The sequence below is a fragment of the Mirounga angustirostris genome, unplaced genomic scaffold (assembly GCF_029215605.1).
Source record: "Mirounga angustirostris isolate CCGP_5_RB_7025 unplaced genomic scaffold, mMirAng1.0.hap1 SCAF_10, whole genome shotgun sequence".
Classification (NCBI taxonomy): domain Eukaryota; kingdom Metazoa; phylum Chordata; class Mammalia; order Carnivora; family Phocidae; genus Mirounga; species Mirounga angustirostris.
In genome coordinates, this window is record NW_026991718.1 from 69,027,080 (window position 1) to 69,041,536 (window position 14,457).

The 14,457-nt window shown below is 38.1% G+C and overlaps 1 protein-coding gene and 1 non-coding gene across 18 annotated transcripts in view; one reads left to right on the plus strand and one right to left on the minus strand.

The window, feature by feature from the left end:
* The window catches only part of NRXN1 (neurexin 1), a 1,136,941-nt gene that overhangs the window by 445,763 nt on the left and 676,721 nt on the right, over positions 1-14,457 (plus strand). The window lies entirely within an intron of this gene.
* LOC135361858 (small nucleolar RNA SNORA63) lies at positions 8,571-8,701 on the minus strand. Its single transcript, XR_010405997.1, has one exon. It is a non-coding gene; the product is annotated as a small nucleolar RNA SNORA63 (small nucleolar RNA).

Below are 14,457 nucleotides of genomic sequence, written 5' to 3' on the forward strand. Positions count from 1 at the left end.
GAACCTGCTTAGGATTCGCTCTCTCTCCCGCTCCCTCTGCTCCTCCCCACTCATGCTCTTTCTCTCTCAAAAATAAGTAAATAATAGGGGTGCCTGGGTGGCTCACTCGGTTAAGCGTCTGCCTTCAGCTCAGGTCATGATTCCAGGTCCTGGGATCGAGCCCCGCATCGGGCTCCCTGCTCCGCGGGGGGCCTGCTTCTCCCTCTCCCACTCCCGCTGCTTGTGTTCCCTCTCTCGCTGTGTCTCTCTCTCTGTCAAATAAATAAATAAAATATTAAAAAAAAAAAAGTAAATAATAAAGATTAAAGTGAAAAAAAAGATATTACTTAACATGATGAAACAACCTATAATTTAATGTTCATTAGAAGCAGTTAGGGCTTTCCCTGTATGGTATTTGATAATGCCTATTTGAAATGAGACTTAGCTTGCACGCAGAGCAACGAACCCTCATTAAGAAAAGTGTTATTATATTTTAGTGATTGTCAAATTTCAAAATAAAGTAAAATTAGTTTAACGTAATTTGGCAAAACCTAACCTGAGTTTGTTTAAAAAAAAAAGAGGATATCTTGAATGGCCAGGAATTTATAATAAGACAATCAAAGTAGGTTTTTTTTAAATTATTTAAATTTTCATCATAAATAAATCAAAAAGTCTTTAGAGAAATGTCTGAGCTCACTGAAAACGACTTTCAAGGATATAAATTTGAGAAAAGTTAAAGGAAAAAATTGTAAATAATGAATTACCATTATATAACCCCCATCTAAGAAATTCCTAGAGGATGATAGGTCTTTAAAAACATGCTTGTAAATCCAGTTTTTACAAAAGCGATACTAATCATGCTTTGGCAGAAACATTTGTGTATATTCTTTGCATTTTTTATGTTGCTTAAGAATTGTTGCAAATATATGTTGCTTAAGAATTATTGATCATTTTAGTTAAATTTAATTTTTCCAGCAAGCAGTTCTTGAGTGACTGCTGCAACAGGAGAGGGAATCGGAAGAGCATGCAGAAAGATAAATCACATCAGGGTGAGGTGCTTGGAGTCTGTCTGAGGTCACCTTACTGCCCCGCCCATTCACCTTAAGCTACTTGGGAAAGCATTTTCCGTATAAAAGTATCACAGTTGATTCCTAAGGTGCTCATTAGAATTTTTTTTTTTTAATCTTCAAAGATAGATGAAAATCCCACTAATACGTGTTTCTGTCCCAATATTTTTACCGTGAAGCCTTCTGTAGTAAATGATACAAGGAAGGGTCATGCCACTCCCTCATTAATCTTGCCTTAGAATCTGCTCCTGCTATTATGCATTTCTTGGTCTCTTTGTACCTCCAAAATGCTTTGAAACACCTATTTCCCTCCTGCAGTGAAGATTATTTAACATAGTTTATTGGTAGGGAAATGAAAGTGAAGAGGGAGGAAAGGATTGTCTTCAATAAAACAACCTAGAATCTTTTATTTGAAGTTTGTTTTTAGCCATGTGTACTTGCTGGAAGTCTTATAATCAGTTATTTGAGTGGAGACACTGCCTGTGTGAGACAATTTAGAATGTCGCCACTAAGTCTTTTGGGGTAAGCCTAAGGAGGGATTCTAGAGAAAAAGAAAATAGTGAAATGCTAGGGGGAATTAAATCCCTACTGAAAATTTCATCAACCTAATTAGATCAGCTCTGCCTTTAATTACACTGAGAAACTTCTGGCACTAAAAATTTGGAAGATGCTACAAGGTGGATGAGATTCAGAAAATATCCTTTTATGTAAGCATCCCTCCCCCTACCCCGTTAAAAAAAAAATAGTTGATTCTTCCATGTAATCATCATGGTCCCCTCTACCATTTGGAGTGGCAGCTCTGTAATTCCCAAGGGGTACCAGCGTCAGCAATGGGAAAGAGATTACAAAATATCCTTTGTGCAAATACCCCTTAATTCCTGTCTTTCTTCTTTTGGACAATTGTGAAGGCTTCCCAATTTAAACCCTTCCGTGGTAGAACCAGCTTGGCAAATGTGTGTCCTCAGGTGTCCTTCTGTTCTTTTTTCCTTCATTGCTGAGGGAAGACTAGAGTGCCTGTCATTTACATGTAAGAACAAAGATCCGTGACAAAATCTGCATTTTAAGTTACCTTCCCGAGTTTGCAAGAGAAGGCTTTGTGACCTCTTGTAGAAATTTGACCTAGCCTGAACGGTGGAGGGTAAGGAGGTCTTCACTCATGTTTGTAAATCATGCAACTTGGGAAGAGCGAGGACTTCTTTAGGTGAGAGGACCTTCTCTTAGGAGCTCCAGAGTGATGATGCAACACATTTCTCCCCAGGTTTTCATTTCCTCCAGACTCTTCTGTGTTGGGGTCCCTGATACCTATAAATACATTCTGCCTTTGCCCTCTTCCTGTGCTCTCACAGCCTGTGCCTCCATAGGGAGCATTTGACAGTATTCGCTGCCCTTTCCCCAGGCTTCGTTCACTCTCTCAGGAAGGGAACTACGTTTTGCATTTCCTTGTGCCCCATTCAGATCTGAATATTTTTTTACTCACCATATTATTAGATAACTAGGGATCATACCACCATAACTGTATTTGGTAAAATGTCCTCACATGAGCTAACCATTTAAAATTAGGTTTTGCTAATGATCCTCAAAATAATAGACTGCAAAAAATGGAGAGGGATTCCTGCAACTCAAGCACTCACCCATTTGCTTGGGGCTGACTTTCTAGGGGCAGAGTCTTGGCTTAGTGACGCCTAAGAAAGCTTGGTTTAGTCCAACTGGAGAGGAGGCAGATTGGCCTGCGGTGTTTTGGGCAGAGGTTCTTGTCTAGAGAGAACATGAGTTTCCTCCATCTGATTTAAAACACAGAAGATGGCAGTTTGCCTTTAAAACCCTAACAAGAAAATGAGAGAATTTGTGGGAATGTCAAAGAACTTGACAAATCTTTATGTGCCATTAGGCCCTGTCTAATTTCTTCAGATCTTGGAAATACTGAAATGTGTTTTATCTCTTCCGCTGTAATAAAGTGTCAGCACTAAAATGCAAACAGGTCAATTACCTTTGCCTCATTTCATTTGCAGGACAGCAGACCACAGCTTTTTTTAAGCCAGAAATCCCTTTTTCCTTTTAAGGGTGTCTTTCCAAGAACCCATGTGAGATAATAATACTAATACTACTACTCGTCCTGCAAATGAGGACTCTTGGGAGCTCAGCAGAACACATGTCTCTGAGTGGTGAGGTTGAACATGACCTTGATATTCCATCTGTAAGCTGAGTGCTCATGCTGATTAGACTGCATTGCCTCAGTGAGACCAACCAAATAAACCCCAGTGATGTAAGCTCTGTGGTACCTAACTGTATCTAAGATTATACTAGACACTACACAAAGGGACATTAAAAGTCAGAGCTATGACTGAAAGGATAAAGTAGTTGGTATATTCCAGAGTATGAATCATTTTCTATTTCTTATATAATATCTACAACATCCAGTGAATTACCCAATAGGCTTGTGCTGGGGGCATCAGCAACACAGCAAAAATAATTTACTTTAAAAGTAAATAAATAAAACTGTGAAAAAATTTGATATTTAGTATTTCAAGCTTAGCAGCAAGAGAGTCATGGAAGAAAAGAACAATTTGTGTGTGTGTGTGTGTGTGTGTGTGTGTGTGTGTGTGAACTTAGGGCATTTTATCTTTAGTACTGCTTTTATTATTAAATCCCATGAAAGGGTGCACTATCATTTTTTTCAGTGCTCTGTATGTTCGAAGGTAAAACTCTGAGCATGACAATAGTTTCACATTAGCATTATTCCTACCTGACAGAGGACATGGAGACGGGAGAAGTTAGGTGACTGACCTGGGAGAAAACAATGACTCAGTAGCAGAGCCCAGGTCTGAAACCGAATAATCTGACCACAGAATCCTTGCCTTTAACTGCTGTTCTATGTTGCTTCCTCTACTCTCCTCTCATTTCTTGTTCTCAATATTTTTATTAAAGTCAAATTAGATGAAATTAACTTTTTTTAATGATTTATTTATTTATTTTAGAGAGAGAGAGTGAGCAAGCAGGGGGAGGGGCAGAGAGAGAATCCTCAAGCAGACTCCCCACTGAGTGCAGAGCCCCGACAAGGGGCTTGATCCCAGGACCCTGAGATCATGACCTGAACCAAATTTAGTAGTCAGCCACCTAACTAACTGAGCCACCTAGGCGCCCCAGATGAAATGAACTTTATAAGAACCTTGAGGGAAAAGAAAAAAACACAACAGTGCAACCTAGATTGCTAGGACATTGAAGATTGTGTCAAAGAGGGAGGGGAAGGAGCAGGAAAAAATTTCCTGGATGCCCAGTTGTGTATGAGCTTCCAATGGGATTATTTCTCCCACTGTTCTAACTGGTACTGAGATGTTACCTCCATGAACCTCTTCTTTCCTTTAGCAGCCTACATACCTTTCCTCCTCTAAGGAGGTAAATAAGATAAAAATGCTTGTCACATATTTCTGTACTCTGTAGCCAACCATATAAACAGGGAGACACAGAAAACACATTTGTAAGAACTTTATAGACTTCTCTGAAGTATTGGCTTCATACATTGCTAAGACTAAGTTTCCCTCTGTACATTGTAGCCTTGGGGACAAGGGAGATAAGCAATTGGGGCAGAAACAAGGCATTTTGCCATAGACACTCTTCGAGACTGGGTTCAGGGAGTCCCATCTGCTCAGGTCCCCAAGGAAGTGGAATTCAGCTCTTTAGTTTACAAAGCATCTGGTGAGTCCTTGCCTGGAATTCAGCTTTTTGGACATAGCAGCCTCCCTTCCAGGGGACCCACAGATTTTTATTTCCCATCATTTTTGGCAGAAGCCCCCATAGCCTGGAACTATATCAGCAGTTGGCATAATGGATTGTAGTGCTTTCAAATATCAAGCTAGCATAACATTGTTTGGTAGAGGGTTCAATGACATTTTAATTCTGAGGACTTGATACATTTTATAGAAGATGACATTTTCTAGCCCAGCAGACAGCAGTAATGAATAATGTCTAAGACTGAACGTCTCCTCTTAATTTCAGCTCCGGCTAGAGTCTCTTGTTTAAATTGTTCCATTTGCTTACACATTAGCACTTGCATGGGTCCGTTCACCGAGTCAACATTAATCAATACCCTCTATGTGCCAGGCTCAGTTCTAGACACTGGGGACACATAGAAAAAAAAAGACAATGCACTTAGGAATCTGGAAGGAGAGCCTGACAGAGAAACGGGTAATTACAAGTTATTTAAGTAAGGTATGAAAAAGTGCTCTAGTGGGGCACCTGGGTGGCTCAGTTAGTTAAGCGACTGCCTTCGGCTCAGGTCATGATCCCAGGGGATCGAGCCCCGCGTCGGGCTCCCTGCTCCTCGGGGGGCCTGCTTCTCCCTCTCCCTCTGCCACTCCCCCTGTTGTGCTCTCTCTCTCTCTCTCTCTGTCAAATAAATAAGTGGAATCTTAAAAAAAAAAAAAGAAAGAAAGAAAAAGTGCTCTAGAAATACAGCAGAAGCTGTAGTTAATTCTGCTAGAGGAAATCAATACCACTTCAAAGAGAAGGTGACAAAGTAATCCAAGTTATCCTGTCTCCCTTTGCTCAGCTCTATAATGGGTTTGCTATTATATGGGATTGAAGCACAATTAATTTGCTCCACTCTCAGAATTGGAAAAGAATAGGAAAGATAAAATGACTGTGAAGGATTAGAAAACACATTACAAAGAAAAGTAAAAATTCCATACAAGCGCAAGTTTGTACTTTAGCATGTTTGAGCCATATTTTAGAAGTCTGAAATCCATCTAAAACAAAGTGAATATTTTGGATTTCATCTTAGTTTCTATTATGAAATGATTTATATACCTTAGTTCGTTGGATCAAGTGCTACGTTTGGAAGAAAATTATTCCTGTGCACAGTAATTAGTCTTTTTCAAGAGAATTGTCACTATTGAAACACATTTAAAACAAATTAATTACTTTAATATGAAAATAATTCTGATACCATTCAGAAGCATGTGATTTTAAATAATAAGAAAATGAGATTTTTGTCTTTGTTGAGTAAATATTCTGTGCACAGAGAAACTGGTGACTCTCAGGGTTCAGTTTATTTCCTGTGTATTATATGACTATGTCCTACATCCCAGGTTCCATATGAAGTACCAGGATATAAGATAATTGGGTTGATGCAGGTCATCTAATCAAGGTCTTAATAACTGAATTGCCTTTCTAATATACATATTTTTTCTGAGCCTAAGTTTGCAAATAAAATCAAATGGGGATGATAGTAACCAGTTATAGATTGCTATTACCTTAAATTAGTTAAGATGAATGGCTTTGGAAACAGACAGACCTGGGTTCAAATCCTGACTCTCCCTAAACTCAGTCATTGTATACCTGAGAAAAGTTACTGAATGTTTTTGTGCTTCAGTTTTCTTGTCTCTAAACGATTAAGTGAAACTATGTAATTGAAGAACTTAGCATAGTGCCTGGTGTACTGTAATATTTCAATAATTAGTGAGTAGTAGCTACAGTTATATTGCAAAAAGGATGCGCAACCTATGCATGCTTCATGGACACATGACCTACATAGGCACCCAAGGCCCCACACATATTCTTGTTTTAATATCTTACTGTAGCTGTGTTGATATTCTTAATAACTTTTAAACAAGGATCCACTTATATTCACTTTTCCCTGGACCCTACAAAGTATGAGGATTTTCCTGATTACAGATGAGTTTATGAGATTTGACACACAGTATCTTACTTTAGAAGTTATTTAACTATCCTAACAGCTTTGTGAGGAAATTGAATTAGCTTGGGAATCACAAATTATTTTTAATATCATTAAGGCCACATCACGAATACATAAAATAGTTCAGAAAACCTCTGTTCATTGAGTCTCAGCCCAATGTGCTTTCCTTGTTTGCTCTCCTAAATTATAAAATATCCACCTTCTGCTGCATCAGAAATTAGTAAAGATAATTGAGAAACTCTGATTTTTTTTTTTTAGAAAAACATGGGTATCTTATGAAGAAGTGGGTAGAGTCACTTAATTTTTATAGTTCAGATACATTTTTTTTAACCTTTTAAAGATATTATCATTATCAGATTTCAGTTAACATTACTTTTCAAAAAGAGTTGCGGTACCCTTGCCCATGTTTACCACCTACAGACAAAGCAGAGCCTCAGACCGGAGACTTAAATGTTTGAAAGAGTAAATTAACATTTTCTTCCCCAGTGTCCCCAGGCGAAAAGATATGGTCACCAAAGATTGACATCAATCCTTCACTCTCATAACCTTTAGTTATTTTTAATAATTATTTGACTATGTATTAATCAACATATTTATATAAAATCACATAGAATTTATATAGTATAACTTCTAAACAATAACATGCAACTAAAAGCTGTAGTTTTTAGGTAGTTTAAAAAGAAATAAAACCCACCAACCACTGCTAGCCCCCTTAGGGATTTACTCCTCAAGGTGTGGCCTGGAACCAGCAGCATCAACATCACCTGGGAGCTTGTTAGATGAAAAACCTCATGCTCCTCCCCAGATCTACTAAATCGGAATCTACAGTTTAATAAGATCCCCAGGTGATTTCCTATGCAAATTAAAGTTTGAAAATCACTGAGCTAGAGCACCTCAACTACCATATTTTATTGACATCATTGACTATTAGATGCACAATTATGTTAAAATCACTAAACACTGCCAATTAACCTAGGTTAGTATGCATCTCAGCTGCCACTCAGATCTGAATTTTAGAGATCTTAAAATATAAAACAATGTACAACCTAGTAGCCTAGCAGTGACTCTGAATCTTACAGCCAGAGCCTCAGCATCTGAAAGTGCCCTGATCCCCTGGGAACTCCCCCAGGCTCAGTTCCTTCCAAGGCCTTGTATGAGCTCAGTCTTCTTTTCAGAGATGGACATCGGGATCTGATTACACTCAGGGAGGAGAAGTCACCAGGACACACACAGGGTCAGTCAGTCCCCCAACAGTTTAAATTTAGGGGTGAATACAGCCTCGGGATGAGTCATATTTACTATCCAAGCAATAGGATTTTGCTTCTGAAATAGCTGGAACTAAGCCCATGACCATTAAAGTAAAATTCCTGCGTGTTTTTTTTTTTTCCTGCGTGTTTTAATAACAATTTTAAACTAGATCTCTTAACCTTTATTTCATTTTTAGAGTACTGACCGCTTTCATAGCAGATTTTTTTTTTCCCTTGCCAAATGCTACAAATTACTGTGTGCAGGTTTACTTGGGTTAATTATCATTTTTGTATGGTAATAATCTTATGCTGAATTCCATATATACTCTTCATATTTATTTATTTATTTATTTATTTTTTATTTTTTTTTAAAGATTTTATTTATTTATTTGACAGAGAGAGACACAGCGAGAGAGGGAATACAAGCGGGGGGAGTGGGAGAGGGAGAAGTAGACTCCCCGCTGAGCAGGGAGCCCGATGCAGGGCTCGATCCCAGGACCCTGGGATCATGACCTGAGCTGAAGGCAGACGCTTAATGACTGAGCCACCCAGGCGCCCCTCAAGTCAGTGTTTTACTTGGTAAACATGTCTGAGACCATGCATCCCTGGCTGCTAAGCACCATGGTGGACAGGGCTAGAAAGGTAACAGCTTTATTTTGAGCAGGGGGCAAAGACAAGGCAGCACTTTACAGCTACATTGTAACTAGATCCTGCATCTCTTCATATTTTTTTAGACCATGGTTTATATAGGATTATTTTACCTTACCACAATTCGCTAACTTAAACAGATTTCTATGTATTTATTTACATTTTAACAACTTTGTAATATAATGGGTTATGCCCTAAAGGAGTAAACTCTTCTTGGGTATAAATTAGACAGTTGGGGATTTGAGGCATTAAAGAACCATTTGGAGAAATGCGGCGTCTGCAGCATGAATTTTAATAAGAGCCCCCTACAGGCAGCTAAGAAGTATGGCACCTTTCTAAACTGATAAAAGAAAAGAGATGGCTTTAACGTACATAAATGAGAAAACCATTAATCCCAGGAAGAGTGTGCCATGTGATGCTTATAAAAAGGTCTATCTGAAGCAAGGTGGCTGTAGACTTTTTAAGAGAAGGAGGAGGTTTCACAGACCCCGCCTGAAAATTTCTTTAAGACACCAGAATTTTATGGCATTTTGTATATTTCCCTACTATTTTCTCCTAAACCAACTGTAATTGGAGGCTATTTGTTCTTGAAAATATATTCAAATTAAATTTCCTTGACTTTATTAGAGAATAACACTGAAAATACCACCAATTACCCCCACCTACCACCCAGGGAAATGCGGCCTTTTTTCACTTCATACAACTTTACTTGGCATGTATAATAAACTCTTTCCTTATTCCTTAATTGCTTCCTTAATTAAGCAATTAAATGTAAAGTGAGATACCCAGAAATGTAGTTTAAGTAATAGGGCAGATTTTTACATTCATATGACTTTTTCTTTAGGTAGTACTTATGATCCTCGAGTAACAATCCTTCCAAATTTATTCATTTATTCACCTCACTGAGTGCCAAATATGTCTCAGGCACTGAGTAGATGCTGGGTTTACAAATATGATTTGCATTGACTTGGCTAGATTCCGAAAACACATAACACATAATGATGAATTCCAAGGCTTTTCATTAAAAATATGTATTAAAGGACCACCATAAAATGAGCCTGTGCTAGATGCTAAGTGAGGATAGAAAAAGAATAAGACATGATACAGGGGAAACAAACATGTAAGTAATTGGGTGTTGTTATTCTCCTTCTCCATTCTCACCTTGGGCTTATCTCTGTCATAGCACTTACTGCTGTTCTAACTGACCAGTGTTTGATCACCTAGGGTTTCTCAAAAAGATTAAGCCCTAATGCCCTAAGACAGTCATTGTATGTAATAGTGCTAGTTACTTAATCATCCCTGAGAGAATTGAGAAAATGGTTATTGCTATTGCGTTCTGTGGTTCAGATGAAGACTCTGGCTGGAAATAGCTGGGGGATGATTTTCTTGGTAGCATGAACTGTGGCTTTTATTTCTTTAGTGCTGGCACCTAGGGCATAGTTGGTGCTTCTTAACCCTTGAGTAGATTCATTGTAATTGCACTCAAGTGAGATAAGTCCTGTAACAAAGGTTTGTGCTACATTCTAAGTTAACACAGTATTTGGAGAGTGGATGAGAAATGTCAAAAAAAAAAAAGGTTTCTCATGGAGCTAATATGTGAGTTTGGCCTTGAAAGAAAAGTAGTGTATCTCCAAGTGAACAGGATGTGAGATGCAAAGTTGAGACAGGAGAAATTGGAGAAAGGGCATGGTTGTAAAAGAACACATACCATGTTTGAGGGAATCAGGTCAGTCAGTGTGTCTAGGCAAGGGTGCATGGAAGACAGGTGAACAATGATGCTGGGTAAAAATTGGGGGAGATGAGAAATGGATAAAATGATGGCAGGAGTGCCTGCTGCAGTGGTTGAAAGTTGTATGTGTCAGAATCACCTGAGAGTTTATTAGACCGTAGATCCCTGTCTCCACAGCCTCTGACTTAGCAGTGAGCCTGCACTTTTATTAACAATTTAGGGTGTTACAGATGCAAATGCTGCAAGGACTTTAACAAAGGCTACTATTTGTTACCGGCTGCCAGGGAAACTTCTAGAAAGGTCTGTGATAGGGCCAGAATACAGTAGGAATGATCAAAAGACCCCAAGCCTCCAGGGAAAAAAAAAAGTACAGCAGATCAAGGGAGAGATGTGAAGGGTTGATCTAGGGGCAAGGGAAGAACCGGGAATACCAAACAGTCCAGGGGTACCAGAGGTAGAATCAAGATGACTTGAGTTCTGGAGAAGAAAACAGTAAAAAATATGAACAACAAGAAAAAATCCACATATATCTACCAAAACAAAGCAATCAAACCAGTTATTATTCTTCGGATTAGAGTTAAAAGGAGCGACAGACAAAAGTGATGGGAGGCAGGAAGGAAGGAGGAAAACTGGCTGCAATTTTTCATCATTCAGACTGTACATCTCTAACAGTTGACCAGCCCATGCGAAGGGTAACCCAGTATATTTGTCTCAACCTCTGTGAGCACCCAGTGTTTCACCTGTTGAGTGAGGGGATTAAGCTTTGTATACTTTGAGGTTCCTTCCTACAATAAGACTTATGTAAAAGCTAAAACCCTTGCTGTGGTAGTGGTTATCTGTACAAGCGATAAATATTTGGGATATAAGGCTCTCTTAAAATCCTACTCTCAAAAGTGTTCTAGCCAAAGGGGTTCTGACATATCACTCTGAGTGACTTAATTATCCTCAAAAGATAGGAAAGATAAGAATTTACCACCACCACCACCACCTCCCTGATCAAAAAACAAAACAAAGCAACAAACAAAATACTTCTGAATCTAAGAAAAACATGTTGGTTGAAAAAGATTCCTATCTGCTTGCTTGCTTGCTTGCTTACTTGCTTATTTATTTATTTATTTATTTATTTATTTATTTATTTATATTTTCCCCCTTCAGGAAAGGTAGGCAAAGCACCCAGAATCGGACTATTAAGAAACAGGGCAAATATAAGAAGAGTGTTTCTCTGCCCTTTCCGAGGCACCCACCTGCTTTGATGCTCAGAGCTCTGCGTTCTCATTAAGTTTTACAGGTTCCCATCAAACAAGCTTCATTGCTTTAAGCCTGTAGCTGGACCCACAGTCCAGTCATAGGGCATGTGATCAAAACACTTGGTGTTGTAAAAAATTCAAAATACTGGGTATGCTTCCACTGCTCTACACCTCCCTGCGTTCTAGCAAAGGTAGTTGGATGAGCTCTGCATATAATTGCCTTGTAATCCATTTTTAAATAATAATTTGGTCCCAGGAGGGGAATGGTCCTTGTGAATGAGTGAGTAGATGTGAAGAATGATACCATTAGCAATTGGCTTCTAGGGACATTTTCCACTGGAAATTCTTAGCATGGACCAGAGAGATACCAGAGACCAACTATGTCTTCTATTCTTTGAAGAAAGAGTTCTCATACCAATCTATCCCTCCTGACTCTAAAACTGGACTCCATTAAAGAATGGATATTAGAGAGAGGAGCCACGTCTACAGTTGGTCCTGTGATCATACATGCTAAGCAGTGTGCAAGTGTGAGGAGGTGAAAGAGCCAGTGGAAAGATAGATGAGATTCAAAAAGTGCTTCCCCTTACTTTGGATCATTAAAATCTGTTTTAATTCGTACTCCCTTTCATTCTATTAATAACTGAATGTTCATCTGAACCTTTGATAATTTTATTAGGAAGGAAGGAAGTGGGGAGGGAGGGAGCAGAGAGACATCCACACAGAGAGAGAGAGGAAGAGAAAGAACTTCTTTTTGATAGTCTTCTTTCTTAGTGGAAAAAAAGAGTGTAAAAAATTCAAAAAAAAGAGCAACTATAAGAAGGTGAATAATGATTTATTTAAAGAAAAAATCTGAATGGGAAGCGATCTTTAAAGATACACATAATTAAAACCTTAAATAGGGGGGATCTCTATGGAGCTTGAAAGAAAGAATTAGGAGACATGATCTAATCTAACTTTCAGTGGAATTTTCCAGGATGCCCAAACCAGGAAGACACAGGGCAAGATGTTCACTATCTCTTCCTGTCCATAAATCTGAGATGCTGTATTTTTTGTTTTGGTCCTAAGATCTCATGCCCAATGTAGTACATGTGCGATTTTCTGTGTTTTCTCTGTCAATTTGAATTTCTCAAATCTAGATGAAATACAATGGAATTTATTGTTAGCCCTTGAGATTCCCAGCCTTTTCCATAAAGCCATAAAATTTTAAAGGAAAAAAAAAACAGTTGGAATCATTTAGTCCATTCAAAATGAAGAGAGAACTAAAGAGATATGTTTTGGCCTCAGTGTTAAGCATTAGTAGAACTAGGTAGAGAAGTAAGCCTTACTTACAATCCCTGCTCCAGACTCTCTCACAATACAACTGCCTCCATTAAGTTCCTTCCCGCGTTCCATGGAAGCAGCAAGCAATGCAGACATCAAAGAGGTCATAGTTCTGTTTTCATAACACGGGGTTTGTGTCTGACTAACCAAGGAGATAAAATTGCCTCAGAGCAAAGGAACTAAACCTATCTTATGCAACAGTACATTTTTCATGGTATTTAAATACACTCTAATCTATAATGTGCATGGCAGACATGGCAAACACTGACAAAATTGAAGTCATTTTTAAATATGCCAGGTCAACACTATACAAACTTAGGAAAGTCCACTTAAAACAGATTTTAATATACAGTAAAATTATCATGAAAAATTTTTAAAAATATGTGGGGTTAATTTCAAATTTCATACTCTTCCCACCACTCTTCCCATTACTTAAGTACTTTCTAAGACGATCATTTTGGACCTTCTTGAACACCTGACTTTCTTAGAATTCCATGGCAGACATCAAGGTCGTGGTTTCTGAGAGTTAATCTCACAATCATTTGAGTTCACTCGAGCCTTTGACATACTATATCTGACATCATTCATCAGAATTTCTCTTGTTCCAGCAGCATCCTAAAAACCATGTGTCTAGCATACGTGTCAAACCCAATATACTGTTTGAAGGAAAGATCCAAGTGTTCAGTTCTCAAATGCCTAAGCATATCAGATTTTTGCAGCACTCTGATTTAATTTACCTATAACTGTTTTCTTAGATAGTCATCTTATTCCATAAACAGAAAATGTTGACATCAGAAGAAAATATAGCAATGTATATATCATAGTGGTTAGGAAAGAAATGCTAACTATAACTAAGGTACAACCAGATTAAGTGACTTTCCCAAGTATGATCATTATTTTTTGCAAAGATGCATCCAGTAAGTTGCTTATCCTTGACCCATCCAATAAAATCTTCGGTTTTACAAAATAATAAAAATGTTGCCAGAAGTGTCCACAACATTACCCAATACTTCTTTCCCCTAATGTTTCACTTACAAATAAATTTAGAATGTGAGGAGGCATTTTCTCATTGCCAGTTTTTAAATGTCAGAATCTTTTGTGTCATTTTACTCGTTTTATATTCTTACCAGAACTTTAACGATCACATGATTCTAAAAGCATCTCTCAAATTAACCTTACCTTTCTTGTCTGTCATCATATGACTAAAAAAGTTTCTCAAATGGTGTTAGAGAAAGGTAAACACTTCAGTTCTTTCTCTAGAAACTTCACTTCTAAGTGAAGTTGTGATATTTACAGGGTCCGTAAAACATATCTTGCACATTTATTGCTATTCTTTGGCACAGAAATCAAATCTTAGTGTGTTATTTAGAAATCCCCCCAGGTCCCTCAAATTTTCAGTCTCCAGTTGTAGCCGAACTCTGCAGGTTATACTGTATCAATGCCCGTGACCGTGTAACTATAATTAAGTAATAGAACTCTAATTAAGCAATTACATTGTGTGTGGTCTTATCATTTGCAGGAAAAAAAC